This window comes from Pteronotus mesoamericanus, unplaced genomic scaffold (genome assembly GCF_021234165.1).
Source record: "Pteronotus mesoamericanus isolate MK-2021 breed Mesoamerican mustached bat unplaced genomic scaffold, CSHL_Meso_final scaffold_232, whole genome shotgun sequence".
NCBI classification, from domain to species: Eukaryota; Metazoa; Chordata; class Mammalia; order Chiroptera; family Mormoopidae; genus Pteronotus; species Pteronotus mesoamericanus.
The window spans coordinates 1,316,071-1,343,545 of NW_026555311.1; the positions used below are offsets into that span (position 1 = coordinate 1,316,071).

At 35.5% G+C, this 27,475-nt stretch overlaps 1 non-coding gene across 1 annotated transcript; it reads left to right on the top strand.

Annotated features, from left to right (window-relative positions):
- Window positions 1-20,503: 20,503 nt before the first annotated feature.
- Window positions 20,504-20,633, top strand: LOC129085469 (small nucleolar RNA SNORA3/SNORA45 family). The gene has a single exon (XR_008530720.1). It is a non-coding gene; the product is annotated as a small nucleolar RNA SNORA3/SNORA45 family (small nucleolar RNA).
- Window positions 20,634-27,475: the final 6,842 nt, after the last annotated feature.

Sequence of the window (27,475 nt, forward strand, 5' to 3'; positions counted from 1 at the left end):
AAGCTTACAGATCTAATGTTGAGAGACAGAAGTTAGAGGCAAAAGAATGCAACTGTCATTCCATTTTGTACAATATAAAAACAGGCAAAGCTAGTCTGGGGAATTAGCTGAAAGTAATTCCCCCAGTGCTGAGTGGTACATGGCATTCAGAAGCTCTGTGGAACACCAGAAACTGTATATATCTCAATATATAACTTGTATATATTCATGTAGTGGTTACATAGATGTGTACGTAAATAGTAACTAGTTTAGTTGCACTCTTAAGATTGGTATACAGTATGACATCTCATTTTAGTAATGACTAATAAATACAAATAAAATTAATATAATTTAAAATAAACTTTTCCTTTTTGACCATTATGTTTTCTTAGAATCAGTAAATAGCTTTATTGTAACTAGTCACACGATGTCTGAATTAGAAAGAACAAAAAATAGGAATATATGGAACATATATATATTAAAATTATTTATTACTGTTTCTTCCATTACCATTTATCCCCCTTACACACCCCTCCTCTCCACAATCACCACACTGTTGTCCATGTTCATGAGTCCTTTTCCCTTTATGCTTGACCTTTGCAAACCCAAATACCCCCACTATGCTGTCAGCCTGCTCTCTATTTATGAGTCTGTCTCTATTCTTCTTGTTGGTTCAGGTGATCAGATTCCACATATAAGTGAAATCATATGGCATTTGTCTTTATCTGATACTTATTTCACTTGGCATAATGTTTTGCAGGTCAATCAATGTAGTCACAAAGGGTAAAAAAAAATTTATGGCTGAGTAGTATTACATTGTGTAAATATTACATAGTTGTTTTACCTACTCATCTACTGATGGACCTGCTCCCATGTCTGGGTGATTGTAAGTAATGCTGCAATAAACATAGAAGTGCTTATTTCCTTTCAAAATAGTGTTTTGAGTTCCTTTGGATAAATTCCCGGTGGTGGAATCACTGGGTCACAAGCAGTTCCATTTTTAATTTTTTTGAGGTATCTCCATATTGTTTTCCATAGTGCCTACACTAATCCACATCCTTACCAACAGTGCAAAAAAGCTCCCCTTTCTCCACTTTCTCACCAGTACTTGTTGTCTGTTAATATATATTGATGATAGTCATTCTGATTGGTATGTGGCGATATCTTTTATCGCAGTTTTAACTTGCATTTTTGATGATCAGTGACATTGAGCATCTTTTCACATGTCTATAGGCCATCTCCATGTCCTCTTTGGAGAAGTGTCTATTCAGGTCCTTTGCTTATTTTTTAATTGGTTTTTTTCTGAGGGGGGTTGAGTTTTATAAGTTCTTCATAAATTTTGTATATTAACCTCCTATCAGATGTCTTGGCAAATGTGTTCTCCCATTCAGTGGGTTATCTTTTTATATTGTTGACAGTTTCCTTTGCTTTGCAAAACACTTTTCAGTTTGATGTAGTCCCATTTGCTTATTTTTTCATTTGTTTCCCTTGCCCAGGTAGATATATGAGATAAAATACTGCTATAAGCAATGTCCAAGACTTTACTGCCTATGTTTTCTTCTAGAATTTTTAAGATTTTGGATCTAACATTTAAGTCTTTAATCCATTTTGAATTTATGCTTCTGTGTGGCATAAGAAAGTGGTATAGTTTTATTTTTCTGCACGTATCTGTCCAATTGTCACAACATGATTTATTGAATAAACTATCTTTTTGTGCTAGCTTCCTCTGTCAAATATTAATTGACTATAAAGTTGTGGGTTTATTTATGGGCTTTCTATTCTGTTCAATTCCATGTGTCTGTTTTTATGCCAGTACCATGCCGTTTAGATTGCTATGGCCTTGTAGTATAGTTTGATATTAGGTAGCATGATTTCTCCAAGTTTGTTCTTCTTTCTCAAGTTCACTGTTGCTATCTGGGGCCTTTTGTGGTTCCATATAAATTTTTGAAATATTTGTTCTAGTTCTGTGAAGTATGCCGTTGGTATTTTGATAGGAAGTGTGTTGAATCTAGATTGTTTTAAATAGTACATATATTTTAATGATGTTAATTTTTCCTATACATGAACACAGGTATGTGCCTCCCCTTATTTGTGCCTTCTTTAATTTCTTTCTTCAGTGTCTTCTAATTTTCTGAGAGCAGGTCTTTTACACCTTTGGTTAGATTAATTCCAAGGTATTGCATTCTTTTTTGAAGCAATTGTGATGTGATGCTTTTCTCAAATTCCCTTTCTGATAGTTTATTATTTGGCATATAAAAATGCAACTGATTCTGGATATTTATTTTGTATCTTGCTTCATTACTGAATTCATTTATCAGTTCTAATAGTTTCTTGATGGAATCTTTAAAGTTCTCTACATACAGTACCATGTCATCTGCGAATAAAGACAGTTTTACTTCTTCCTTTCCAATTTGGATTCCTTTGATATATTCTTTTTGTCTGATTGTTATGGCTCGGACTTCCAGTACTATGCTGAATAAGAGAGGTGAAAGCAGACATCCCTGTCTTGTTTCCAACCTTAAGGGGAACACTTGTAGTTTTTGCTCATTGAATGTGATGCTGGCAGTGGCTTCATCATATATGGCCTTTATTATGTTTAGGTATGTTCCCTCTAATCCCACTTTTGTTCTGTCATAATGGGTGCTGAGTTTTATCAGATGCTTTTTCTGTACCTGTTGATATGACCATGTGGTTTTTTATCATTTTGTTTATGTGGTAAATCACATTTACTGATTTGCAAATGTACCATCCTTGTATTCCCATAATAAATTTCCTCTTGATCATTGTTTATGATGTTTTTGATGCATTGCTGTATTCAATTCGCTAATGTTTTGTTGAGGATTTTAGCGTCTATGTTCATCAATGATATTAGCCTATAATTTTTTTCTTTGCAGTATCTTTAATCTGGTTTTGGAATTAGGATAATGTTAGCCTTGCAAAATGAGCCTGGGAGTCTTCCCTCCTCTTCAATTTTTTGAAATAGTTTGAGAAGGACAGGTATTAATTCTTCCTGGAGTGACTGTTTACATACATCTGTGAAGACATCTCATTCAGGGCTTCTGTACGGGTTTTTTGAGAGTTTTTTAATTATTGCCTCAATTTTACTAGGTGTAATCTGTCTATTCAGATCTCTTCTTATTTCTGATTTAGATTTGGAAGACTGTATGTTTCTAGGAATTTACCCATTTAATGCTGGTTGTCCAATTTGCTGGCATATAGTTATTTGTAATATTTTCTTAGAATCCTTTTTATTTCTTCAGTGTCAGTTGTTCTTTCGCTTCTTTCATTTTTTGATTGTATTTATTTGGGTGTCTCTCTTCTTGATGAGCCCGGTTAAAGATTTGTCAAACTTTTTAATGTTTTGAGAGAATCAGCTAATGGATTATTTGATCTTTTGTATCATTTTTAAACTCCATTTCCTTTATTTCTGCTCTGATCTTTATTATTTCTTTTCTTTTATTCACTTTGGGCTTTGTTTTTCTTTTCTAAGTTCCTTTAAGTGTAAAGTTAGATTGTTTATTTGAGTTTTGACCTGCTTCTTGAGATGGGCCTATAATGCTATGAATTTCCCTTTTAAGACCGCTTTCCCAATGTCCCACTGATTTCGGATTGTCATGTTCTCATCTTTATTTGTTTCAAGGTATCTTTTGATTTCTTCCTTGATCCCATTGTTGAGACATTCATTATTTAAAAATCTGTTATTTAGCTTCCATGTCTTTATGTATTTTTCAGTTTTCTTCTTGTGGTTGTTTTCTACTTTCATAGCATTATGGTCAGAGAGGATGTTTGATATTATTTCATCTTCTTAAAATTTGTCAAGACTTATTTTGCATCCTAACATGTTCTGGTCTAGAAAATGTTACATGTGCACTTGAAAAGATGTATACTCTGATGCTGTGGTGTGAAATGCTCTGTAGATAACAATTAAATCCATTTGATCTAGTGTGTCATTTAAGAGCACTGTCTGCTTGTTGATTTTCTGTCTGGAGGACTTATCCTTTGAAGTCAATGGATTGTTGAAATGATGGGCAAGTTTACCAGGCACACAAAAGTAACCCAGGTATGTGTTCTTAATATCAGACGTTTGAAAGAAGACTAAAAAATGTTGAAAGAAAACGAAGGCACTGTATATCAGTAGAGTGTGCAGTGAACATAGGTGGTTGTGAATATTCATACATACAATAGCAGAGTGTTGACAGCAAAAAGTAAAAGTTATGGGAAAAACTAGGAAAAATAAACAAAAGGGTACTAATATTAGTATATGAAGTAGGCAACAGGAAATAAGAATATAAAAAGCAACACAATGAGCTATATCTTACGAAGATGGCAGAAGATAGGTGGATAAGTAGATGATGATAATATATAGAGAGAAATTTATATATTTAAATTCTTCATGTTCTAGTGCACACTCTTTTTTAAGAACTCATGAGAAATTTATGAAAATTGACCATATATCAGGATATTAAGAAAACTCAATAATTCCTACCCCATAGAAAACAGAAGTGCTAGAGGAAATATTTTCTAATCACGATGCAATACAAATATAAATAAATTAAAAAGAAGAAAACAAAAGAGATCACCCAACAAGGCATTAAAGAAATCAAAGCTATTTTTCATTCTTTAGCCAAAGGAAAAATTCAAACCAAAAAATAAGAGTGAAATGAATTATTTAAGTACTCACTAAAAATGATTGAGAAAAGTTTGCTAAAGTAAACTAAAGGTACACAGAAGCAAGTAATTAATAAAAATAAGGGCAGAACACAGAAAAACAGAATAGCTAATATATTAATTAAAGCACCTGGTTCTCAAAATTCTTTTGATGAGTATATAAACCAGCAGTTTAAATAATCAATAAAAAAGATGAAAACAAAATAACACACCATAAATCACACTTGGTATATAATTTCAGAAATAAGAGTCTTTAAATAAGTCTTAACTTATTTATCTTATATTTTGCAGAATTACATACTAAAAATTAAAACTTTATGAAATTGATTATTTCCAAAATAGATTCATAAAGAGATAAAATATATAAGCAAATCAATTGTTATTAAAGGAACTGAAATGTCTATCAAAGTACAACATTTTCCCTCTAAAACAGCACCACATCTGTTATCTCATAGGGCAGCAATTATCAGCTCATGTGCTGTAAGAATTTTTAAAATGTGCAATACCTGACTATTTTAGTCAGGGGCACTGACCTCTTTTTCCTTAGATCATCAGATTAAAAAATGACAACAGCCAACATAACAATAGCTGTCTGGTGTGAATGAATCAAAATTATAGCTATTTGGGGGGATCAGATTGGCAAAAAATATATTTTTTGGTGTACTGCAGAATTTTAGCAAGGAGTTTGTGTTTGCCATGAGATGAAAAATGGTGGAAATTTTTGTCACAGAGGATTGCTGTCATAGAGGATTGCTATCAAACTTTTAATGACACAACCTAGTAAAAGGATGAAAAATTTGCAATTATTTTCACAAAGTTTTCAATATAAAAACATAAATACTGCACAATAAAATAAAATTATAACAATTCCCATAGTGAATATCAGTGCTAAAATCTTATGTGAATTATCAGCAAACCATCCAGGTTTACAGTAAAGGAATAATACATCACAACCAACTGAGATTTATTTCAGTAATGAAAGGATAATTTAATATTAATAAAATTTCTCATACTAATAGAACTAAGGAGAAAAATATAAGGAAAAACTCAAAACAGGAGCTTGTGGATATAACATAAATAGAATTAAATACATTTGTTTTATCCCAAATAATATTATTAAGCATCATGAATTAAAACTTGAAGCACTTCTGGAAAAGCCAGAGACAGAAAGACATTTCCACTATTACCACTATTATTCAATGAAAGAAAAAAAGCGAGCGAGACAGAAAAGGCAGTAATTCTCTTTTAAATGAACTTATCCTGCAGAAACTCTTACGCATATGCTAAGTGATATAAGTGCATGATTGTGTATTGCTGTATGCTATTAATTACCAAGATTAATAATGGCTGATGGCCATCAATGGGAGTCCATAGCACACCACACAATAAGTGTGGTAGAGCCCCTGGCTCCCTCGCCGTATCCTTGCCTAACTGTGCCCTTGCCGGATGCTGTTGTGAAGGGTGGCTGAGTGACTGAAGGCTTCCCACCTCACCTGCCCCGTTTCTCAGCCTTTCGGCCTCTAGGCCTTCGCCTGGACCCCTGAAGACATCTCCCCCAGCATGGGAAACATTGCAGCTTCATATTCTTTGGATTTACTTCTGTTTCTTACATTTTTGTGTTATGGCTATAAGCCTTTTGGAATAACAAAATGTCAGTTTCAATGTTGAGAAAGGCCACTGTTTGGACATGACAAGAAGCCTGAGCTTGTTTCTTCAAGATGTACTATGTATTTTGAACTCATGACCATTGTATGGTGCTGCTTCCCTGATAGAACAGATGGTTACAGTAGAAATAGGAATGGCCTCTTTCATGGTATCCCCGTGATATGGTGGGGGTCCTGTGCCTCCTGTCACTGCAACATGAAACCCTGATGGACAAGGTATTCTGTCACTTCCAGAAGTGGGACCAGATTCTTCAACCACAAGACACAATACACTCCATTGAACCTGATACTCTGACCGCCAAAAAATCATCTGAGGCACACACATGTGTGTGTGTGTCTGTGTTCAAATCCCATTTGTTAATTTGGCAAATTCAGTCTTTGACCACTGTACATATTAGCCATAAGTTCTCATTTGGTTTGTCATAAACGTGGGTGCTTGTATATTCCTAAACCCCTTGTCCTTCTTGTCGTTACTGAATGGCAAAGTACCTTAAGTTTCTCTGCCCACAAGAACCTCCACAGGTTTTAAAAATTTTCTTCGAACATTGACAATATACTGAGTAAAGATACCTACAGTTAGTCATTCAGGGTGGGAGACAGGAATTTGAAGTCTGTGGTCTCTTGTTTTTACCTTTTTTTTTTTTTTTTGCTAATTATACTTCACAGACTAAGGAGTTTACAAAAACTATAACCACTTTACCAATTGACCTTAATAAGGGTGTTAAGAGTCTGGCTTTCTGCCACATAACTGGAATAGGAAGCAGTGTGTCTGGGACTCAGGGGATTCTCAAGTGTCCTTGGGGTTTCTCCCCAAGATCACTGTCAACAGGCAGTTTCAACACCGACTGTCTGACCTGGCCTGTAACCAGGGACTAACCTTATGGATGGAGCTGATTGATCCCATTGGGCACATGACCCAGACCAGCACAGCCACTAACCAAGATTTAGAGGATCTAGAATGGTGTAGACAGCTAATGTCGAACATGCATATGAATCATCGAGTCAGTTCAACTGGAGGTGGGAATTACTGTGTGTTATTTGCCATACTAATGTTTTTGTTGTCTTTTTTTTTTAAGATTTTATTTATTTATTTTTAGAGAGAGAAGAAGGGAGGGAGAAGGAGAGGGAAAGAAACATCTATGTGAGAGAAAAACATCAATCCATCTCTTCTTATATGTTCCCAACTGGAAACTGAACCCTCAACCCAGGCATGTACCCTAACTAGGAATCAAACCCCTCACTTTGTGGGACGATGCCCAACCAACTGGGCCACACCAGTCAGGGCTGTTCTCTTTAAAAAAATAAATAAATAATTGTGACTTTCACTTCTTACAGAATCAGTAACAAGACAGAGTGACTCTAATGTGGGGCAAGCATGGAACTGGAAATGCACGGGTGGACCCAGCCTTCTCTTGATGCTCTCTGCCCGTGTGCCTTCAGACCTCATTGCTCCCATGCAAGCTGTTGACTCCAATTGTCCCACAAGCGCCTGCACCCCAGCCTGCGGGATTTCACTGGCTGCAGAAAACCCTTGGCCTGCCAGGAGTTCTGGAGAGTCATAGCCCCAAGGAACAGCCCAAGAAAATGACAGATGGGCATTAACAGAAAACTACTTTCTCTCCCTTGCTCTTATGGTAAGTTAGAGGAGAGGTCACCTCTGTGGTTTATAAACTATGCAAAGAGACATGAAAAGTGTCCTGGGATTCTGAAAATGATCTGTATTATCATCTGGGTGATGCCTATTTGGGTTCATTTTTAGCACTAATTCATCCAGATATATAGTTAAGATATTTGCACTTCACTGCACATATGTTGTATCAAATAAGTTTAAATTTTTCTGCATGACTCAGACAAGAATATTTTTCATTACGTTGTTTTTTAAGTATAGTTGGTATACAATATTATATTAGTTTCATGTGTACAATATAGTGATTCAGCATTTACATATTTTACAATGTGATTACCGACTAATTCTAGTAATCATCTGTCACCATGCAAACTCATCCTGACATTATTGACTATACTCCCCTTTACCTTTTCCACCCAGCCCTGCACCCCTTCCCTTCTGCCAACTATCCTTTTGGTCTGTTTCTATGAGTCTGTTTATGTTCTCTTTTGTTTGTTAATTTGTTTGGGGTTTTTTTTTTAATTCGACAAATAAGTAAAACTATATGGCATTTGTCTTTCTTTGTCTGACTTATTTTAATTAGCATAATATGCTCTAGGTCCATCGATGTTGTAGCATAATAATGCTTGCAGTTTATTGCAGTTTTACTCACAATAGCCAAGATATGGAAGCAACCAAGGTGTTCACTGATAGATGTTGGATAAAGAAGATATATTTATATGTATGATTATACATATATAGAGAGATTTTAAATTTAAAATAAAACATAAAATATAGATAAGCTTCTAATTCATGATAATTGCCTAAATTCAAAATTAGTCTTACAACTTGCAAGAAATCCCAGGGAAATAAATGTATAGAAAATAAGCAGACACATTTATAATAGCTAACAGAATTAAAATGGGAATAAACTTCTGCCAAGCTGAAGGAAGTGGGCATTAAGCTGGGAATCTGAAGCAATAGAAGAGGAACACACACATCTGAACATATTTCAAGAGATCTTCGGTAGAGGTGATTACTTACCAATCACCCTGAAAGAAACAGGCAGAAATCTGCAAGAAATACTAGGAGTCACATAGATCCATATGATGCAGTCCATCAGCTGGCTAAAAAAAAAACCTCTAAAAAATATAGGAATAGTTAAGCTTTACAGAAAGATGTGCTTGATATAACAAATCTCTTGCAGCTGCATCTGTTTATTTGTCGTCTTTAAAGAGTTCTTAAAAGAACAAATGACTTTTGAGGTCAATCCTGACACATCTTCAGCAGATATGCCCTTTGAGCTCCATGTGATCATTGTACACAATGGTGGATGGTAATTGCCAAGAAATGTTTTTTGAGGGTGCATACTTATCATATTTTCTGTTGTTTTTAAGAGAAGATATTTAGTGCTTAACTTTTCACTAAATGTATGCTTTTATTTTTAGCTTATTACTGTCCAAAAATCTTATTAAGTGGATTGTTGTAGACAAATACCATATGATATATGATAATGCTGTTACTACATAATGTAGAGAATGTCAGATTATTTTATATACACTTTATGGCAAGACTAGCTAAGCTTCTGCTCATCTACCTATTTTAAGAGCAGTTAAATCATTAGTTCCTGGTTTCCTGTGCCTGCTAGGTACATTTCACAGGATTCCACATAGATCAAGAACATGGCATGACCAGAGGGAGAAGCCACATGGTAAATGGTTATTGTAGAATCTGAGGAAAAAGGAGAAGGGGAAGGGACTGTTGCTAATGATTTTCAGATTTGATCAAGAATTAAGGGCAAGATATCACTTCATGGCAGTAACTGGAATAAGGAAGTACCAGTTTACTATACTTATCCTACCTTATTGTAATAAAATTAAAAACAGAACAGTGTTTAATTTTTTTTAAGTAATAGAAAAGAGCAGAACCTGACGTCTAAACCAGAAAAGATGTCAGGACAAAAGGCAGAATCTAGCATGTATGGCTAACTTATATATAAACATATTGTTTACAGTTTTTAAGGTAGGCAACCCAAGACTCACAACAAAATTGTAAAAAAATAAATAAATAAAAGTTCTCTTTAGAGCAGAGATAGTGAAGTGTTTTGACTCATTAAGTATTTTAATGTTTCTGTATATACAAGTGTGAATTTGTTGAAAGACAGATAGATAGGCAGATATAGATGACGTAGATGATGTAGGTATAGGAATAGGTATGGGTAGAGATAGAAAGAGGGAGAGGGAGATGATAGAGAGAGAGAGAGAGAGAGAGAGAGATAGACAGACAGACACAATTATGGTTAGGTTAAATAATGAGATCATCCTTGACCATAATTTGTTAAGTTACCTAGTTATCTGGTGTCAGATTATGAAATTTAATTGAGTTGACAATATCACTGGGAGGAGTTCTGGAGAGAGATTTATTAAACTGAAACCCTGGGTTTGTGTTAGGCCCTCTCTAGAGTGATCTTTCAGCGTCTATCTTGCAGAATGAGTCTTATTCCAGAAAATACCCACTTTTTGTTTTATAGAAATACATCTTACTCCTCAGGAACAAAGATAGAGTACTTTGTTTCTCTTGTATTTGTGCCATGTCTAGTGAAGTGCTCATTCATATGGACCATCAGTAAGCACTTGTTCAAACTGAATTGTGCTTCTCCTCCTGGATGTTGAAAGACAAATCATAGCTCTCCTTCTTCTCAGAGAGCTAGCTGGTCAGATGTCACATGTAAATAAAGGGTTAGCCATGTGTTAAGACACATTTAATTAGTTGCTTGTCTAAATTCCATTTCTTATTCAATGTTATCTGTTTCTTATGAAGAAAAAGAAATAAATACAGGATTATAAACTATATCATTTCAGTACTTCATACTTTAGGATGCTGAAGTTTTATCATTAGTTAATAATAACTATAAATGAAGGGATGTCAATGCATTCATAACTTAGAGCTTGTTTTTAGGGCAAAAGCTCATTATCATCAAAGATCTCATCTATCACACAATATATGAATAAGAGAAAAATATATTCAAAAACACAAAAGTAGTAATTTTTTTACAATATAATGAGGCCATTTATTAATGATAATTTGAGACATATCAAAATTAATAATTTCCAAAAATAGCTTAGGGTAACACTCAAAATATTGATTTTCTGGGATTTTGGATGTTCTTTGTTATTAAGATTTGTAATGAAGATTGAAAATGCTCATTTACGGTAAGAAAACTTCAAAGTTAATAAAACATGAATCCAGAATATGCATTTATTGGGTAAATTAAAATGAAAAAATATATAATATATAAATATTACATATATATCCCAGTGTTCACTCTGTAGCCTAAACCTAATTATATTAATTTAATGCAGTAAAGTCCTTCTTAACAATGTAAAACACTAACCAAATGTATGGCAATATTGACCTGTTTCTCAGTGTTATTAAAAATAAATTACCCTAGATTCTCATTTGCACAGGATATTATTGCCTAAAAGGACCAAAAAGGAGATGATTATGAGAACAGCCTTATTTTAAAATCCACAGTAAAAATAATAAAAATAATATCTCTGTGCTAATTCAAAAATTGTGATGTGTCCAAATGACTATGAACTTTAATTGAAGAATTTTGAGCAATCACATAGTGGATATACATGGAAGCTATATACTGCAATTTTTCTTCTACTTCCAAATGTTACTTTTTTGGGAAAAGGGGTTGTAACTTCTAGCCATAGACAGAAAGAAAGAGGACTTGCTGTTATTTTACTCACTTGGATGACTCTTCAAGAGAAGGTATTCAGAGTATATCCAGTTGCCATTAGATACCATAGTCAAAATATAGACTCTTGTTTATTATCTGCATTACAAAATTATAAGTTTGACACATAAAAAAAGCAAACAAAAGAAATCCTCAAAATAAAAACAAACAAAGGCAAATAAAACCACATGCACACAAATAGGAAATGTTCACCAGGTAAAAACAGTACAGAAAAATGCCACTAGAAATATGGGCAAGGGGACATATGGCTAGTAAAAATGGTATTTGAAGAAAATCTATCTTTCTATGGAAAATCAACTGCCCTAGATTTTAGACGACAGCTGCCAAATTCTATTACTTTCCCCACAGCACCTGGCTCTGAACTCACTGTGGCAGTCAAAGCTCATGACTCTACAATAGAATCAATTACTAAAAAGACAAAGCAAGCCTCCAAAGATGGGAAGATTGGCTATGTAAAAAGATTTTAATAATATTTCCCCAGCTCTTGACACAATCGTAGTATTACCATTCAAACCAATATAGTTAAGTAAATGTCACATTTTTACTGGGCTCCTTCTTAAAGCCCAGTGGGGTATTTTATCTTCTCTACCATAGGACCACTTTAATGCCTAGTCTTCATTACTGTTCATACACACAGAAACTCTGTGTTGTACCAGATCTGAAGGTGTTATTTCAGGGCAAATTACATTAGTAACCCCCTGATAAAATTTTCCCAAACATCAATGAGTTGTGTATTTTATAAAGGACATCTTAAATTTAACCCTAGGCCACATGGATCCAGCCAACTGTAATGTGATAGGTAGATAATGGATCTGGAAGAAGGGTCAAACTTTTCTTTGTAGTTTAACTCAGCCATGTACTAAAAGACTAGATTTGATGAATTGGGCATAAATTACATAAGAATCCTAATAAAGTTTTTAGCAATGGAATAATTTCACTCAAATTGCTATTAATAATATTTTAATATGACTGTATGCATAAGAATACAATGAAAATACTATGGCCCATGGGGCAAAGAGTGTATGATAACAATATTGGGTGGGAGAGTAGAGATGCTAAAAATATGTTCTATCTTGTAATATAAATTCATTCACCTAGACCTGAATTTATCTTGAAAACACAAAATGAGAGCACCTTAAATTTTGTGGCTACTGCAGCACATAGTATACTTTAAGAAAAGACATCAAAAGTGAACCCCATAAAAATAGAGGCACTTCATGAGATATCTGCATCCTCCTGTACTTACACATTGGTACATTTTTCCATTTTCATAATGGAAAAAATTGTCAGGCACAATTAATATTTTTTTCAAAGATTAAGAAAGTCTGTCAAGATGGTGTTATGTTTTGTGTAAGGTGGGAATTCATGAAACAGGCATGGCACATTTGATGCGTTTAATTTCTAATCTCCTTTTAGTATAATTAGTTTGGTGTATCCATTTGGTGCCAAACATCAGAAAAACATGAAGTTTGGGAGACAACATCTGTTCTTCAAGGAACATGGTGCATTAGTCAAGATGTGCATAGTAACAAATTCCCAAAATTCAATGGATTTATGCAACAAAATATTTGTACAAACATTTGTTTGTATAAACAACAAAATGTATGCTCAGTACAGGTTTGTTAAATTTATTCACATTTCATTGACCAAAGCCAGTCATATGGCTGCACCCAACTTTAAAGGTGGCAGATATCATTGTAAAGTTGCCAACAGTCCCCCTGAGTATGACAGGAGGAGTGACAATATTGCTTCTCAGCTGACCACAAAGAAAATCCCCTCCCTTCCCTCTCCCCTTCCTTCTGCTCTCCCACCTCCTCTCCTTTCTAATTTCTCTCCTCCCCTACACTTACAAAAGTTAGTAGTTTAATAGTTGCAGGCAGAAGAGTCAATAGAAAAAGTTGAATCATATGTAATAAAATTCACAATTTGTCCTGTAACACAAATTCCCCCACTTACCCAAGCATCCTGAAAATGGTGGTTGACGAGCAGCATTATCTTCATTTAATTTAGCTTTAATAAGCTATCATTGCTAAAATCTGTACTTAAAAAGAAAGAACAATATATAAGTACTTAGTCATTGAAGATTTCCAAATTAATATGAAAATGTTTATAAATATTTAGTGCTATTATTGGACCCAGTAACTAATTTGTTATTATGTTGATTTTGTTATTAGATTGATTTTGTCATCACCCTTCATTTTTAGTAATTATGCGATAGGCTATTATCCTTCATGATGGTCCTAGCATTGTTATTCTTGCAATGGACTGTGGCCTGTGGCAACAGAGATGAGTCCTCAATGCGTAAAAGACTCTAAGTTGATCAGTACTACTTAATGCCTTAATCAAGTCCTCTCAGAACTGGGCTCTTCAAAGCACCCATTTACCATCTGATAACAGCATAAAAATTGTACTTATATTTGAATCTGTAATGGATATGCTAAATGTTTTAACTATATTTAGCATGTGTAGTTATGGGTCAAAACAATCCAACTCCCATAAAAGTTCAAGACCATGAGTCATACTAAACCAATTACTCAGACACAGACTGTGGGAGGTTAATTAGAAATAACTGACAGCATCATATGAGAGAAGCTAGGAAAGTGTCAGAAATTAAGAGCTGTTTTTTTCCCCTCAAACTGTTAGAGGGGAAAAAAAACTTAAAACCCTAGTCCTTGAGAAGAGAAGAGTGCTCAGCAGTAAATAATTTCCCTAAGAGTCAAGAATTGAACCTTGTGAAATCAAGAGCTGTGTTTCTTAGTAACAGTGACTAGAACATTGTGCAGGTATTATGGGTAAACACTGGGACTTTTTCAAAACCAGCTAAGAATAAACTGAGCTAAACAAGTTAGATTAAATTGAAGCAGAGTAAAAAGTGACAATAAATATTTCATTAATGAAGAAGTGGGAAAAAAAAGTAGAGAAGAATCTGAATCAGGTGAAGCCTATGTCCTGTAGTTATAAATATTGACTCTGGAGTTATTTGTGTGTAGCTCAAAGCCAAATTCTTCAAACCCTGAAACCAAAAGTTAGGTAAGGTAGAACATAAAAAGAAGTAATGGACTGATGTTAAAAAAAATAACAGGTAATGAGTAAATGTAGGAAATAGAATAATAAATGGTATATAGATGACAAGCTAGGAGAATATGTTGCCATAGAAACAGAACTTGAAAAGAAAGTGTTGGTAACTCATCTTGAAAACCATAGAATGATTAGGCAGAAAAGTGTGGAGGTCACTAAACACAGCCATCTTCATTTTGCAAACAGTATTTCTCACATCTTGTATCACTGTAGTTCCTCTCCTGCACAGATGCACCAGTAGCCAGAATAGACAACAAAATAGAAGGAGAGGGGATATGGAAAGACTCTGTGATGCAGTGGCAAATACAAAGAGAGGAAAAAGAATGTGCTCTGAAATAACTGACTTACAATAGTAATGACTACCTAGTTTTTAATAGAATGATCATCTCACTATTTTTGAAAAAAGGACATAAGCTCATTGTAGAGATTCAAACAAGGCATACAATATAATCAAGAAACAATAAATCATCTCTAGTTCCAGTAGTGCCAGTTGTATAATTTTTTTCTTAGGTAATTATTAATCAAGAAAGTGTGTGTGTGTGTGTGTGTGTGTGTGTGTGTGTGTGTGTGTGTGTGTTTGAGTTTGAATTAAAAGAAACTGAGAGTAGTTGGATAGCGAGAAAGTGAAAGGGAGATTTATCTATCTTTCACTAATAAATGGAGTTGAGCCTTCATGGTGTTTAATATCCTAATTTAATTTTACTTTAATTTCACATTAGGATAAAAATTAAGTTTTAGAAAATCATAATGAACTTGAGGGAAGTGTTTCTTCATAACAGGGTATGTCCTAAGTAACCATTTTAAGGCTAGAGAGAAGGATAAGAAAAAAAGAGTGGATGATATATGTGATCTTGTTTTGTGGCAGTTAGACAGACCTGAAAATAGCAAGGATGATGGGCCAGGTACAGAAGGATACCAAGACAAAAAACCCTGGGTGCATCGGGTAAAACTGGCAAAGCAAGGACCTTGCTCCTAAGGTAACATTTCCTCCCCTAGCATATTGCTGGTCATGCGGTTTAGACCCCTGACCTTTTCTCCCCTGGCATGTTGCTAGTATGGGTTAGACCCCTGTAGAGGGGAAACATAAAGGGGGCTGGAGAATAGCCCTTAAGCATTAAGCACCCAGGGCAATGAGGTTCTGACTCACACCAAATACATCTAGGTCTTACTTGTGTTTTAGCTCCTGGTCCCGAAAAACAGCAAAACCAGACAAGCGATGACATAGTTGACATCAGGACCAGCTGCACTGACTAATAACACCTTTCCTAGCACTGACCAATCAATAGAAACCATGACCCTGAAAGGACACACCTGAAAAGCTAATGAATATTCTACTGGACTCTTCCCGTGAGACCTCCATATAAATACCCTCAAGAGACAGAGGACACACCATGGCTTTCTCTGTGGAGCACCCACCTTTCCCCAACCTCTTCCCCTAGATGGGTTTTCCTTGCCTCTCTCCCCTAAGCTCCAAGAGCTGTTATTTTGCATCTGTAACTTGCTTCCTGAGCCTATTTCTTCTGTGGCTCACTTCTTCTACCTCTGTAACTTTCTAAATAAACTTTCTCGTATAGTTTTAAGTCTTGGCTCTGAATTCTTTCTTAGAACTCAAGTACAGAGGTTTCTGAACCAAGGTCTGGTCTGACCCCACCAGTCTAACACCTGGTGCTGTTTTTGCTGCCAACAGTTTTATTCCATGTGTTATTGCTGCTGTGAAAGAATGGAAATTCAGTTCCTAACTCAGTCCTGCTCTCCACAATTCCTGATATTTATGCTGGTTTTATCAGTTTGTTTACTTTGTCAACAATTGTGATATCTTTGCTATGTCTGCAACTAAAATGTTTTTATTAAGATTTGTTCTTTTATTTTTTGAGATAAAACTCTATTAGTTTCAGGTGTAATGATTCAATGTTTGTATTTATTGTGAAATGATCACCACAATAATTGTAGTTAACATCCGTCACCCCACATAGTTACAACTTTTTTTCTTGTGATGAGAACTTTTAAGATCTACTCTTTTAGCAACTTTCAAATATGCAGTACAGTATTGTTAACGTCAGCCACTGTGGTACATATGCAAGGTTTGTTCTTTTATGGTGCAGCTGTTCGCAGCTTCATGCTCTGTTACTCTCTTTATCACAGTTTCTCCAATCCCTCTCTGAATTTTTAATTTTCTTTCTTCACTGGCTGGACTGTGTCAGAGGTAATGCTTTGGCCCACTTCTGTGTGTGGTTGGGAGTTAGCTGCTTGCTCTTTTGAAACGTGGCACCTGAATGAAAACCTAGCTGGGTGTATTGTTCTTGCATAGTCACATTTTATTTCTCAGATCATTATATACTCTGATTTGTTGTGTTTTGGCAGGAAGCATTCCTGTGAAGTGTCCTACCTAAAACTGACCACTCCCCCCACATTCTAGCGCCCTGGAGCACAGTGTAAGCTTGGACAGCATATTAGTTGGCTTGGGCTGTATAAAAAAATACCGCAGACTGGAGAGCTTACACAGAAGAAATCCATTTTTTCATAGTTCTGGGGCTGAAAGTCTGAGATCAAGGTGTCGTCAGGGTTGGTTTCACCAGAGGACTCTCTCCTTGTCTTCTAGACAGCCACCTCTTCTACCTGTATGCCCAGAGATTTTTCTAGACATCTCACTAGTCTATATATCAGGTCTGTAATGATATTTCATTTGGCCCTGAATTTAAATCCTTGTATTGTTTTGCCATCTCATTTTTTTAAAAGATAATCTCTTTTTTACTTCATATTACTATTATATTTTTATCTACCATGGGTTATCCTTGAAGGATTTCATTCAAATTCTATTTTTTATTGTATATAATTCATTTTATTTTGTATGCTTTCACTGTATTTTTTTCCTTTTCTTACATTTGACTCTTTTCCCATGGTATGCTTATATTTTACTATAGTGGTCACATTCCTAAGCTTGGCCATCCTCTTGTTTTGTTGTGAACTGCGGGGTAACTGAGAACATGACCCCTCCCCAACCTCAGAGAACAGATAGCCGATTGGCCAGCAGCCATAAGGAACTAGAAACACAGTCTATATCTGGGTATCCCAGCCCTCTTGAGGCCTCTGTGTTTATCATTAAAAGGTGGCACTTTCACATGCCACCACTGTTCCCTTTACCTTCACTACTCCCTCCCCAATCCTATAAGTAGCACCAAGGCCAGAGGTGGAGTATGGTCTTTCTCGCACCGGTCTGCAGCCATCGATGCCCTCTACTGTAATGTGAGTAATAAATGCATGTCCACATCCACTGGTCCTCTGGGTGGTTTTTTTAGAACACTGCATTGAATATGAGCGCAGCTCTCTGGCTTAAAGCTCCTGTGTTATGTGAACTGGTAACTGTTAATGGGTTTCCTACTTCTAGTTCATTTTACCCCCTCAGCCGTGGAGTGGGGACCTCCTGTGGGCTGAAGCACGTGAACACTGAACATATCTGAAAGTTGGTCTCTTCTGGACTTATTCTCCTCCTCCAGAATCCATTTTAATTGAGCTCCCTAAGTTGAAGATGAGCTCCCCACATCTGTGAGCCATTCTCCCAATTCCATGTAAGGTCATGGAGCCTTCAGTTTGGCCAGAGAGAGTCAGCTCTGTAATTCCTGACCCTCTGTAATTCATCTCTCTGTTTATTATTTTCACTGTGACCCCATCAGAATAAGAAGAGAAGGGTGGCCAGTCAGGTAGGTATTCTCTTCAGACTTGGATACATAAAATTTTATACTACATAAAATTTTAGATTAAAAAAACGTACCCTTTACATGACCTTTTGTAATTGAGAATGAAGTTAGAAACTCTCCTCCACAAATGTCTATTTTCTAGGCTATTAGTTTTCAAATACAAAGTATTATATGCTTTTATTATATTCTTGGTTTTTACTATTCTTAATTTCAATAGTGTTTTTTGGTGAAAATGCCTGTTTTGTGCTTTTATTTCAACTTCTTTCTGGGAAATGAATAGCTCAGTACATTCTACCCTGTTTATATATATGTCTTTATTTCTCACACTGTTCCTTTATATAGCTATTATTATTTATGTTATTGTTTCCATTTTGTCAAATAAAATATAAGGGTTATGGATTTTAAATAATTTACATAAAAACAATAATAAGCTAAATGAAAAAAAAATCTTGGGTTCTATTTTGTTGTAGAACTTGTGATTTTAACCACTACACTAAAACATTCCCTCTGAGAAAAAAATTTAATATAATCATATGATGTTTTATATTGTAGACAGAAACAATTGCTAGTGACAGTGATAACACTCTTTACATCCTCAGGCAATGGTGTGAAGTGTTAAAAAAATACTAATGCTAATACTATCCCAAATATTAGTGGTATAATATTATTAATATTAATAATACTACCCCATTTAGTTAAAAAACAGATTCTGTGTGACAGAACTTGAATTTTAATATTAACTTTTTTCATATGAACAGTACTTTGTTTCATAAATAAAATTTATAAATAAAAATAATACTTCTTACTATAGTCATAAGTAGTCAATGGAACATCCAATTTAGAATATAAAATTTCATATTGGGAAATAGATTTAATCTGAGATTTAAAAAATCCATAATGATGTCTCTCATACATTGAAACCTAATCATTATAAAAATTCTAAGAGTCAGAGGCTTGTCGAGACAAAAAAAAAAAAAAATATGAGCCAAATGAAAGAATAGAACAAAACTCTAAAAATAGAGCTAAGCAAGGAAGAGATAGACAACCTATCAGATGCACAGTTCAAAACACTGGTAATCAGGATGCTCACAGAAATGGTTGAGTATGGTCACAAAATGGAGGAAAAAGTGAAGGCTATGCAAAGTAAAATAAAGATAAATATACAGGGAACCAACAGTAAAGGAAAGGAAACAGGGACTCAAATCAATGATTTGGAGCAGAAGGAAGAGATAAACATTCAACCAAAACAGAATGAAGAAACAAGAATTTTAAAAAATGAGGAGAGGCTTAGGAACATCCAGCACAACTTTAAATGTTCCAACATCCCAATCATAGGGGTGCCGGGAGGAGAGGAGGAAAAGCAAGAAATTGAAAACTTATTTGAAAAACTAGTGAAGGAGAACTTCCCCAATCTGGCCAAGAAAATAGGCTTCCAGGAGATCCAGGAAGCTCAGAGAGTCCCAAAGAAATTGGAAGCAAGGAAGCACACACCAGGGCACATCATAGTTACATTACCCAAGATTAAAGATAAGGAGAGAATCTTAAAAGCAGCAAGAGAAAAGGAGACAGTTACCTACAAAGGGGTTCCCCTAACGTTATCAGCTGATTCCTCAAAAGAAACCTTGCAGGCAAGAACCTACATCCAAGATGACTCTATCCAGCAAAGCTATCACTTAGAATGGAAAGGCAGATAAAGTGCTTCCCAGATAAGGTCAAGTTAAAGGAGTTCATCATGACCAAGCCCTTATTATATGAAATGTTAAATGGACTTCTCTAAGAAAAAGAAGATCAAAAACTATGAACAGTAAAATGATAACAAACTCACAACTATCAACAACTGAACCTTAAAAACAAAACAAAAACAAAAACAAACTAAGCAAACTAGAACAGGAACAGTATCACAGAAATGGAGATCAGAAGGAAGGGGGAAGGGGGAAAATGGGGGAAAGGTACAGGAAATAAGAAACATAAATATTAGGTACAAAATAGACAGGGGGAGGTTAAGAATAGTATAGGAAATGTAGAAGCTTAAGAACTTATATATATGCCCGAGACTAGAGTCACATCCTGACAGCTGTTGTCCTGGTGTGCTACAGTTCTCGGAGAGAATCTGCTGGTCTTGATTCACTGACGAGGGCAGGCAGTGCCCCCGGTTAGTGCCCAGATCAGAAACAAGGCAAAAAAAAAAAGAACTTATATATATGACACATGGCCACGAACTAAGGGGGGCGGGGGTGAATGCTGGTGGGAGGGGGGCTTGCAGGGCAGAGGGGAATAAAGGGGAGGAAAAAATGGGACAACTGTAGTAGCATAATCAATAAAAAAAAACAATAAAAAAAAGAAAAGCTCTCAGCAGCTTCCGGGAAGTCCCCACACTGTATTGTTATCCACAGAGTAAGATAGATAATGCTCCTGGGGTCAGCCTGCCATAGGCAGCTGGGACCCCAGCCTGTCTCTCTGGGATGTACCAAGGTCCATGCAGTCCCACCAGCATAGCCAAAAACTGTTACAAACCTCGAGTTCACCTGCCTGATGCAACAGAAGCCAAACTCATGACACATGCTGGTCCAAAAATAAAGAGGTTTATTCAGTTACCACAACCTAGGAGGAGAGTGGGCTCCCATCTCAAAGACCATCTCCCCTTCCTCCTCAAGCTTAAACATGAAGAAAATTTTAAAAATTAATAATAAAATAAAAAAATTCTAAAAGATTAAAAAGGGGTTCATAATATCCTCTTTATTCCTGAAAATCATCTGATTGAGCCTATAAATTCATAAAAATCACAATTTTACACAAAATGAATAAAATTAGTAATATACATTAAAAGTACACTAACTGGTGAACTAATTCTGAAAAGTGCATGTTTTGAACAAAACATTCAAATCATGGAATTAATGCTAAGGATAATTCTGTTGGTGGTAGTTGTAGCTTTTTTAATTTTAATTTTTAAAAAATACCACCCTAAATTAAAATTCAGTATGACAGATTATCTAAACTTAAACTAATGTTATTTATGTGATTTTTATGAAAATGATATAATTATTCTCTTAGAACAAAAGATATAAAGACAGGTGAACATTTGGAGGAATAATTTCAGAGAGACCAAAGTGAGACACAGCTCTTAAGAAAGGTTGTTCAGTTCTGCCCCAAACATTGCACTCAGTCAAATCTAAAAATCATTTAAAGGGAAACTTTATCATTACTGCTTTTAAAATATGTAGAATGTGTATAATGATGACCAACATATTATACAGTGAATAATAAGTTATTTTCCTCCTAGATAAATGCATATATATTTATATAATATATATTTTTATATATATGCTTACAAAATATATATAGCATATATATGCTATATATATTTGTAGGAACTTACAAAACCACTTGTGAGTCCCTACAAAACTAACCTTGTGTTTTAAGATACAGACATTATAATACACTTATAATTTTTTACTTATTAATAGAATAACCTATAAATCAAAGAATTTACTATCTATGAATATTTAGAATTCTCTGGGCCAGCTTGTTATGTTCTTCTGCAACAGGCATGACTGATCCCGTATGGGTTCAGTTGTCCATTTCTGTGCAACTGGCTGATCCTCAGGAAGAGTACTCTAAGATAGTCCCAACCAAGAGGTTCTATCCTTGCTCTATGTAGCTTCCTCCTACAGCAGGAGGATTGCAAAGATTAAAGAGTGGAGGCAGAGGTCGAGAGGAAAGGGAGAGAAACCTGTAAGACAGCAATCAGCATGGAACAAAGCCTCCAGGGGCCAGGTTCAGAAGTGACTCTTGGGCACTCATACACCATTCTGTCCTCCAAATTAATAAGAAATAGAATCTGCCTTGGGGATGGGAGAAAAATTGCTCATATTTAAAAGGGCATGGAGTCAAAAAGGCTATCAATTATGGCCATCAAGGAAATTGCTCTACCATCGCCTATCCTTTGCCTTCAATTATTCACTTTCTCTCATCTAAGAATACACTCCCAAGACCTTCAAAAGTCTCATTCAGTCACTGCATTGGGCTCAAAGTGAAGATCTTGCCATCTTCATCAGGTTCAGATATGGCTCTCCATCATTTAGAGGTAGTGGTCTGCTCATTAATACTCAAGAACTAACTTTCGGGGAAAACAACCCTGATTTGTGTCACTGTCTATCTCTGTGGTGTAAATATTCCTGTCATGGCCCATTTCAAGGCATCGATATGATGTCACTGAAAGCAAAGTTGAAAAGAAGAAATTCGTGCCTTACTGTCTGGAGTCATTCCATGGTCTGGAGTCCTGGGAACTGAAAAGACAAGTTATTGCCTGCCCCTCACTAATGTACAAACATACATTGAGGAGGTTAAATAACCACAATAAACATGCCCCACTGAAATGGGTTTTTGGAAGGGAGAGGAAGAGAAGTACAAGGCAGTCTGTGGTCCAAAGAAATTCTGAAATATCACCAATCAAAAGCTGACAGGACACCCTTTCTAGGAGGAAGGTGAGTGCCTTGATCAGGTCCTTGTTTGCCATGGAAATGACCCCCATGGTTCTTGAATGCAGGTATTGAAATGTCCTTTTTCTCCCATGACCTTAAATGACGACTTCTAAAGAAAAGGTCCATATTGGCAGCTGAGTAGAGTTCTTAGCTTGCTTGCTACTTTAGGAAAGCAGGAAACCCAGAGCTCCTTTTGTATTTGAACAATTTCAGTCAATGTTTGCGCCCTTGAGCATCATGCAACTCCCATGCAAACCCTGCAGACTTCTTTGTACCTTGTTCGATTTCAATCCATTTGAAAATAAACAAACTCAAAATTCTTTTCCAAACACCCTTCTCTCTTTAGTCTTGGTCTCTGCTCTTTGGACATGTCAGTCTGTTGGGAGAAAACTATTTGAAGTTCTTTGTGTAGCTGAAAGTGTTTATTGGGCACTGCCTCAAACTTTCCAAGATCCTAATGAAAGTTCTTCCTACCATACCATTGATTTGATCTGTGCCTGAAGCTACATGTTATTTTGAGAGCTTTTTTCCAGCTGGTGAGAAAAGAAAGATGAGAAGCAGCTTTATTTGCCAACCCTGCAAGACCAGACTTCTACGTATCCCCCCTAAATCCTAATTACAAACTGGTTAGTTCTTCATTTCACTCATCTTTTACTTTTCAACCCTTCTAACCCACATCTGAAATCAAGCTCTTTCAATATTTTGGCTGGAGATTAGTTAGTCAAATCTAAAACTTCATCAGGCTTATTTTCCATCTTCCAAGTTACTGCAAATGACAGAATTGTAATTACTTATAAATCACATAACATGCTTCACTCTTTTGTAGCATCCAGTGAGAATTCCTCAATATTTTTCCCCAACAATTTGGTCACAGTATGCCTCACATCCCTACCTCCTTTACAAATGTTAGGACTGTACAGAAAGGTTGTTGTTTTGTCAGCTTAAGATTTTTGCATCTGATTTCAGGTGCTAGATCGCCAAGTCATGTCTCAGTATTACAGGGTGAGGTGTGCCTCCCTTCCTCCCTGCCCCACCATTGCAAAAGGAGATCTGATTTTATGGTCAGGGCCTGCAGGATGACAAGTACAAATCCCTCTCTACTCAGCTTCCCTTCCCTCATCCCACAAGCTTACAGCAACCTTTCGTTAAACAGAACATTTTCAGAAGTACTAAATGCATGCTAGGAATGAATGAGTCATTTGTAATAATCATTAGTTATTCGTTGGTGAATGAGGTGAGCTGAGGCTAATAGATGGTGAAAAAAAAAATGGACACCAGATAAACTTTAGGTTCTGGAATTCCCCATTGTTGTGGGCTGAATTGTGGCCCCTCAAAAGTCCTATGTGAGGCCCTGATCCCCAGGACTTGAGAATGTGATTGCATTTGGGGACAGGGGCCTTTAAAGAGGTGATTCCGTTAAATGAGGTCATAGGGCGGGCCCTAATCCAACAAGGCTGGTGTCCTTACAAGAAAAGGAAGTTAGGGTACAGATGTGCACAGAGGGGCGACCATGTGAGGACACAGGGAGAAGATGGCCATCTACAAACCAAGCAGAGAGGCCTCAGGAGGAGTCAGCCCTGCCCACACCTTGATCTTAGACTTCTAGCCTCCACAACTCTGAAGTGGAAGTCATTATGGCTTACACATTAAAATAAAACAGACTGTGTTATTTTGATTTTGGTGCTGGTTTTATAGGTGTATATAAAACTGGTCAAATTTTATAGCATAAATATCTGCAGTTTAGTGTACTTTAATCAAACCTAAATAAAATTGAATAAAAATAAAAATATAATAATAGACTTCATTTTGCAACCAAAACTGATGGAGTAAAATAGCTATCCTATTTTGGACTTTTTCTTTGATATGTAAGTTATAATTCCTTCTTTATATGTTATATTCTACTACATTATAAGTTACAATATTGTTTTACTGTAAAAATTTTCAATTTGTAATTTTTTGTACAAGGTGTTATTCATGCATGTTCTACATTTTATTTTTATTATTTATTTTGTGTTTTCATTATTCTTTTCCTTGCTTTGGCTGAGTTGTTAAATATCCCCATAAATGCTTTTACTATTTTTATTTCACTATTTACTGTTTTGATTTATAAGTGAAACATAACTGAGCATGAATATAATTATTAAAATCATGAATTAGATATCTCAGACCAACATCCTATCCCATCATGAGACTTGCAGCAAAACATTATGCTATACCTATAACCTTATCTTATTAAATTTCAGAATGTTAGTGCCAGGCGATTGCTCATGTTAATAATGTATTTATTATGAAAAATATAATAGCATGTTATTAATAATTTCATTATTCTTGAGTTACTGTTACCAGATTTTCTATATTTAACATCAGAATGCACTCATTCCAATCTTCATCTATGCTCTTATTTGGTCATATCAGTCCTTACCTTTGGCTTTTGTTTTCCTGATTCAATTCTAATTTGACAGATTTCAGATGCTTGTTTTACAAGTGTTTACTGTTCTGAAAGTGATTCTCTTCCATGTTTGTCTGAAAATGTCTTTACCCCTAGTAGACATGAAGAACATTTAACCTGTTATAATATGCTCAAACCACAATTCTGTAATCTCAGGTGAGTACAAAAAGTATTTTACTCTACTGTAGCAATTAGTTTTTTTTAATTAATAGTAACAAATATAAAACATATAGGTTTTTGTCTTTGCCATTCAATTAAGGGATTTATACAAGTTCACCCATTATGACACCCTATGAGATGTTACTGTTATTCGAGTTAGTATGCCTGATATTAATTTTATCTTCCCCATGTAATTTATTTTCTCCATTGCAAGCTTCTTGATTCTCTCTTTATCCTTAAAATTATGAATTTTACTGGGATATGTGTATCTTATTTTTTTCAAACCTCCCCTGTATCCAATGAGCCCTTCATCCTAAAAAACTGAGTATGTTTTTACCTCAAAAAAATTTCTTCCAGTGTGTTTTTGTTCACTACTATTTCTCTTATTACTCCATTGTCACCTGAACTTCTTATAAGAGATTTCACTTCTCCTGGTTTTATTCCCTTTCATAGCTCTCAGGTTTTTTCTCATCATATTCATTTTTGTTAAGAATTTGACTTCATGTCATAAAATAATTTCCCAATATGATTTCCTAAATTAGTATTTAAAATCTTATCTGGGTCCTGATGTTATTCACTATCTTGTATGAATTTTTAAGATGATAATTATTTTCAGTTCTAATCATTCATGTTTTACAGTTTTGTTTTGTATATTTTACATAATAGCTTTCTATAGTTTTAAGTGTAAAATCTTTTGAGCAAATGAAAAATATGTATTAGAGGGTTTACTTTATGGACTTATGGCAATGGCAAGAGATGGAATAGAATGGTCTTGCTCATTGTAGCCATTTGTTCATTTAAATGTCCATTATTTTTTCACTGTGTGCTCAGTATTAACAACATAGGTATAAAAGCCATGTGTCTGCATGTTGTTAGCAGACAATGGGACATTTGGACACAGGCTGGCCTGTAGATAATAAACAAGAGGAAATCATTCTCTTCTGAGTTGAATCAATAATAAATGGGCATGTAATTCTGTTCTTTTGTTGAAATAAAAGGCCACTAGGTTTACCATCTTCTCCCAGATATAACAGATAGCTAAAGCCAGCCTCTTCCAGACCTGGTGAAGAGATCAGCTTGGTTATATGTTTGGTCACCTGTCCATGGCTATGGCCAAGAGAATCATGTCCGAGACTGCAGAGCAAGCTAAGCATGAGAGAAGTTAAGGGTGTTGTTGTTTATTCTTGGATAATGTCAGAAGGGCTAGACTGCATCACCCTTCACAGAGTTCTTTATAGTTCCATGTCCACAAAGAATCAAAGCTTCCTGCACATATGAGGTGTCTCAAAGGGTGAGTGGGACAGAGTGACAACCATATGTATACATCACCATCCTAGAATCCCCTACAGTAGACACTAGAGTATTTCTACTGGAGTTTTCTCAACGACCTGTTCTAGTATAAAGATCACTGCATGAGGCTTTTAGAGGGCATTTGGTGTAAGGTGAAAGAGGAAAAAAAAAGTATAGAAGAAGCAATATTAATTCCATCTACTTTATAATTTTCTACATGAGTCACCTTTTCAATGTCAGTATCCATGGAAAGGACATACGCATAGATTGTTAAGATTTCACTTTTTTTTTTAGTGATATTTTTTTCTTTTGGTTGGCTCACACAAACTTCGACATTTGAAGTAACTTTTCTTTAGCTACTGTGACTTTCCAAATTCCAAATTGGAACTCCGCAGATTGACATCATGACCTGAGCCCAGTTTAGTTTTATTTTCAGTCCTTTGGGGGCCTGAGTCTTTGACATACTCATGAGATGAACATATCGTCGTAGATGGGATTTTGGTGGCTCACAGAGGGGAAAGTTTCCTGTACTAGAAAGCCCTAAAGTATATCACAGAAAAATTCAGTGGCAGAAATTGGGCAAACAGGAGGGCTCTGAGATAGAGGAGTGAGGTTCTGCTGCGGCTCTTCATGCAAATTT